Genomic DNA, 6,282 nt, shown 5'->3' with positions numbered 1-6,282 from the left:
CCGCATCAAATTCCCTTCCAGATCTATTGAAGACGAAGGCCCCCCATTTTGTATATACTAGCGATCTAATGAAGATGATTATTCAATTTGATACCTAAATAAATTATTGGTGAACAAAGGAAAATGTGGGTGATGATTGATTTCTGGGTAACAATTATTTAATGGAGAGAGAGATGGGTGGGCCGAATTTTTGTCTATGTTTCCCCTAAACCGGCTAAAACAAGTAAAAGGGACTAAAAAGATAGGTTGCCTAGAACTTGATTTCCTCATAAAGCCACAAAATAACTTAAGTGATTAAAAAGGTCAACCATAAAAACTTCATAGATCGTATGTCATTTTCCCTTAGTGTGTGTGTGTATATATATATATATATATATATATATATATATATATATATATATATATATATATATATACTATCTTATAAAAGAAATCTCATTATTTCTTTAAATAGAATCAATATAATAATATTATTTTTTTTAAAACGTTCAAATCATTAAACTAGTGGTACAAGTAGTCATCAATAAAATAATAATATTTTTTAAGTGATACAAAACATGAAGAATGAAATACAATTAACCAATGCATACGAACTTATAGGTAAGTAAGAGGTTTGACAAAGTTCTTTAGTCCTGATGATGTGTCGTGAAGAAGCCTGAGATCCTGGCATAAATCTTTCAGTTCTTGGCCCCCTTCCCCTATATCCGTTCTTCTCCGTCACAGAAATCATCCCGTTTCTCTTTCTACTAAATGACTTTTCTTCCTCCAATAAAAAAAACCTAAACCCACTCAAATCTTCAAAATAATTGATGCTGCCTCCCCCCACCTTTGTCTTCTCAATCAATGTCCTCCGTGACCCACTCAAGCATTTGTTCCTTCGTCTCTATCGGAATCCTGAAGCCATCACCTCTGTCAATCGCCACTAGAACTACTGTCACAGATAAACACACACTTTTTGATTAGCTAATGTTGGATGTTCTATTTTCTATATATCCAGGAAGTCGGTGGGATCAGTTAATTAAATTCATATATCTTGGTTCTTGGGTGCTCTGAATTTATTATAAAACGGGTACTTCAAGAGTTGAAGTGTAAAGGATCGTATAAAGGTCAATTCATTCACATGTTAGTGTTTCCTTATATACATGCCTAAACTTCAACAATGATTTTTTTTTTTTCGTTTTTCTGCCATGATTTTAGAAGCTTCCCCCGCACATTAAAGGCAATCAACGATTTTAAGCCATAAACAATACTCTTGATCTCAATTAAATCCCTAAACCACACTCTCCTTTTCGTTGTTTTGCAGATAGGAGCTAAGATATGATTCAAGCCTTAAACAACTCATTTTCTCTCTCTTTTGGATGACCATCAGGTACACAAAACATCACGATTTGGTTTTTGTTTTCTTTTATTCTTTGTATTTGTTACATACACGTCAGTTTCTGTTACATTTAGAACATAAAGTGAACCTAAAAACTCGAAGGCCTTAAGAAGGATGGAGGCGATGGCAATTTTGGTTCAGTAAGTAATTGCATTAAGGTGGAAGCATAGGCGCTTGAATCTCTCACAAAAAAGAAACGGTTCAGTAACCTCTACTTTTTGCATATTTTGTTAAAAACATATTACATGTATCGTAATAGCTTTAATTTTGTCCCCGATTTCTAATAGCTACTAATGTCATCTATTTCCTTTGTTGTTTATACTTTATAGCCTGAAATAAATAATACCAAAGAGATGAACCAAGAGAAAGTTATTAATTGAGTCGTGCACTTCCACCTCACACTATTGAGCTATTATGACTTGAGTTACTGAACTCTCTTGGCGACCAAGGTCAGGTACTTTAATAATCTTTGGAGGGTGGGGAGAAATTAACAAATTGTTTATGAAATTTGTTTTGGGAGATAAAGTTTCTTTTATTATGAATATATACTAAAACTCATGAACATAACTATTTACAATTTAAAAAAATGTGGGTGTCTTTTTCTATTCACACTCACACCGTATTTCTTTAGATATGGTATTCTTGTATAAAGGCTTTCTATCTGAAGAAGAGTGTGACCAGCTTATATCAACGGTAAAATCTTGATTGTTATAATTGACTTTCCATATGATATGGTATAGAGCAGTGTAGAGGGAAATACTAACCAAGTGCTTAAAATACAAAGCAGTCCCACATCAGGTATGTTTTGTGCAAGAAAACATTTGTTTATTACTTCTATGTCAGGTCCAAGTGAAATATGACCATATATGTCTTTTATCTTACTTTTCAGGGTGAAAATATGATCCTATACAAAATAGAGTTCGAGTATGTGTTATAAATGTAGAAAAATTGAAATTGTTAATATTTTATTTAGTTAACGTTTCACTAAATGTTGTATCTAGTTTATGTTTCATTTTTTCTTATGTCTAAATATCCTATGCGAAATAAAAGCGAAACACCCCTACTTATAATATTATGTGTAGATATGCTCCTTAGGCTTGAATATATATATATATATATATATATATATATATATATATATATATATATATATATATATATATATATATATATATATATATATATATATATATATATGAACGATACACCAAGCAAGAAAAAAGCCAAGAATTTCAAGAATAAGTAGATCCGAGGAGTTTGTTATGTATACCCGTGTGTAAAGATGAGTCAAGAAGGGATAACAATATCTTTTTTATTGGTGAATTTATTTCATTTCAAGTCAAAATGTGATGGGCGATTTTATTTCATGGTTGTAGTTAAAAACGTGTTTCCAGATGCTGAAATTACAATTACATGGTGTGGAATGTCATAAGGGAAGGAAGGATGATGTTAAATGGTAGAAGGAAAGAAGTTGAAACGAGAATGAGAACGAGTGAGTTTAGGGGTGGGGGTGGGGTGCTGCTTTGCCAATATAAATTTTTTTAAATGAAAAATGTTAATAAAACTTTGAAAAAAAAAGGTAAATATGTCATTAGGGACAATTTTTGTAACAAATCCCGAACATAGTGTAAAGGTCAATATGTACCGTTTCTTGATTTAGGGTCGGCGTCGATTAGGAGACATGCCACTCTAATCTGATAAATCAAATAATGTTTTTTTCTTTTTAGCGATGCTCTCAGAGTTGTCAACGTGACACCGACGGGTTGATTAAACTTAAACTCTTATGGATGATAATTGATTTGTTGGAAAAGTTGAGATTTTTTAGTTAAAATAGTTTTGGGTAAAGACTCATCTTTACATGATTTTCTTACTATAGAATAAAATTGCAAAATAAATCAATGAGAAAACATTCAATCCTTCAACCCCAAAAGCAAGGTGAAGCTGCAATTGAAGATTATGTGACAGATTGCATTGAAGCCTCGTCAATCAGTCTGCTGCTATCTATGAATCTGCTAAAGTGATCCAGAAGATTTGTTCTCTCTAATGTTCTCTCTGAAGATTCTCAAGCTGAAAGTGCTAACTTTCAAGAATCTTTTCAAAAAGCCTCCTCACCCAATGGGCGTTTAGAGCCAAATTATGAAGGAAATACCAACTGCTCAAGATGAAGTCATTCATTGAAGATTCATCCAGTTCATCTTGAAGTTGTAAAGAATTTGAAGATTAAAGCTGAAGCCAAGCTTACAATGAAGATTAACAAGAAAAACCAGCTACCTTTTTAGGGGGAGTTTGTTGGGTCAGTTAGAAAAGAAAGCTAGGAGTGGCTACTACAATAGGTATGTGCTCAGTCACTGGTGGTTTATTCCTGTTTCAATTCGTGTTCCCTACTCCACTGCGGGTTGTTGTCATTTCAATCTATTGACTAATGTAAACGTTCGGTGTGTTGCGACGAGAATTTAGATAAGAAAGATTTTATTTACGATCGACATTTAAATCTCCTTTTCACACCGAAAAGTTACATGTCAGTTCAAGTACCGTAATTCAAACGTTTAGAAATCTGAGCACGTAAAATTTCCAAATTTGGTTGGCAATAGACCATAGATCCGATCACATAATGCATATCACAATTCATTTAGCACATAAAAACATGTTAGGCGTTTTCCTTAAGATAAGCTAGTGCTTGTGTCTATTCGGGTGTATTACCTAAATTTACTAGACACATTCCTCACAATCATCGCCTAGCATTCGAAGTTTAAGTCTATAAATAAATCCATATTCCTAGTTTACTTAAACTAATGCTCTGATACAAACTGTGACATCCATATTTTCACGGCCAGAAAAAACCGATTTTGCTTATCCTTTATAAAAATAAGAGTACCTCTTTTAGTGAAAATGTTGCAAAATTTGTTCCCCAGTAAAACATGATAAATACATTATCAAATCATTTCTAAAGAAATGTATTTTTACCTATTTTAAAACATTTGGGATGTCATCTCCAATACAGAGTCATAAGCATAAATAGAATTTACATTCATTTACACTAGTGATCCACATCGCTTTAATCTCTCAGTGTAATGTAACTTCGTATCGACACCTGTGATATAAATAAGCTTAAGTGGGTCAGGTTGGGAAACCTGATGAGTACATACAGATTTCAATCCTACAATGTTATATCATATATATAATTTAAAACTCACAAAATATACAATTTCACCATATATATAAGAAACTATTACCCCACCTCATTAATCCTTACAACGAGACTATCCATACTCTCAGACCTTAAATTTTACCTCCTACTTAACCCATACTCTCGAATCTAATTCATGCACTTGTATCAATAGTTGTGCCCATTCCATACTCTCGAATTAGGGACAAGTGTCTATGTGTAAATTCATTCTCCCAGATTAACAATGAATGACTATGTCCTATCCATACTCCCCGACTGAGGACGACTGACTATGTCTTAATCCATACTCCCGGAGTAGGACAACTGACTATGTCTTAATCCATACTCCCGGATTAATGACAGTTAACTATGTCCAATCCATACTATCGGACTAGGGACAATGACTATGTCTAATCCGTGATCCCGGATCAATGACATATACTAAAGTTCTATTCTCTGAGTATAAGTCACTCGTACTCATAAGAAAATACTTCCCAATATTTCTCATAATTAATTTAGGTTTACTCTTTATCCTAGAACATCATATATAATCAGGTATGTTCTTTAACACGTATTTCAGGCAACATCAATTAACTCGCATATAAACATATAATTAATACTTCAATCAATACTTGTATTAAAATCATGTTCATGAATGGGACTATGCACTCATTTGAAAAGGTGGTGACTCGGCACTCCGACATCACTTCGTTACTCTTAACACAATTTTCCTTTGACAAAACCTAGTAATATTACCACCAGAGTTTAGTCTAATATTCACCGAGACTAATTAATAGTATTGCGATTATTACTATTATATAAACATGAAACAATATTTCTCAACCACTATATACAGATAGGGGCCAGACATAAAACACCGGAGGGCAGGACCATTTTGGCATATAACACTTCTGAAATCCAACAACCCTATGCGGCCCTTTAAACCAAATTTCACATACCACAAATGGTTAAAAAGATATTATAACGAAACTTATATAACTCATAATAATAGCCCAAATACTTATTATACTGTCCCAATAACATTACTATATTAAAACATAAGATATACTCACGATAGGGTAGGCGTTGCTCACTTACAGCGGGTTTTTTGCAAAACCGGGCTTCGCTGGACCAGCGTTCCCGAGGAGAAAGGATCTTTTCACGGGTCTTCCATCGGGTGCTAGGGGGTTTTTCCTAGGCTTGGGGGGGGGGGTGAGGACTTAGAGAGAGAAAGTGAAGTTGGGAAGGTGTGAAGAATGACTGAACCCGACACCTCTATTTACAGGTTGGAATCATGCTCTACTCTTCGTGTAAGAGGTCCTACTCATCGATTCCATGGCCAGGTGTCACCATCTGGTGGCTTTCCTTGGGGAGAAAGGCTTGGCCCATATTCAGCCACATCACCCGATTTCGTACAGCACCCTGCCAACTTGAAAACCCCGTAACTTTCACATACAAGTTCTATTTTCAATGTTTTTTATATTCACGTGTAGGTAAAAACAAGATCTAGAACTTTTATTTAGGCTCTATTGGCTAATTCTCGACCTGTCTTAAATTTAACAGTAGGAGGAGACAATATACAGTTAAATGTCCGCGTAAAATTCATAACTTCTACATACGGACTCCGTTTTCATCTTTCTTTTTATCGTTGAGTTCCTATTAATGAGATATTCAACTCTTTTTGAGGTTTCATAGGCTAAAAACCGCTCGAACTAAAATTCAAGTTTCGGGACGTGCA

At 34.1% G+C, this 6,282-nt stretch overlaps 1 long non-coding RNA gene across 3 annotated transcripts; it reads left to right on the top strand.

The window, feature by feature from the left end:
* Positions 1 to 621: 621 nt before the first annotated feature.
* On the top strand, positions 622 to 2,367 carry LOC145001435 (uncharacterized). Of its 3 annotated transcripts, none has more exons than XR_013661587.1 (6): positions 622 to 1,106; positions 1,304 to 1,369; positions 1,453 to 1,577; positions 1,708 to 1,832; positions 2,010 to 2,176; positions 2,268 to 2,367. It is a non-coding gene; the product is annotated as an uncharacterized LOC145001435 (long non-coding RNA). The 3 variants fall into 3 exon arrangements; XR_013661586.1 differs by having other exon boundaries at positions 622 to 1,122; positions 1,708 to 1,827; XR_013661585.1 differs by having other exon boundaries at positions 622 to 1,122.
* Positions 2,368 to 6,282: the final 3,915 nt, after the last annotated feature.

The sequence above is a fragment of the Lactuca saligna genome, chromosome 6 (genome assembly GCF_052625555.1).
Source record: "Lactuca saligna cultivar CGN05327 chromosome 6, ASM5262555v1, whole genome shotgun sequence".
In the NCBI taxonomy this organism is placed as follows: Eukaryota; Viridiplantae; Streptophyta; class Magnoliopsida; order Asterales; family Asteraceae; genus Lactuca; species Lactuca saligna.
Note: the sequence above shows the minus strand (reverse complement) of the source record. Positions and strands in the feature narration are given on the sequence as shown.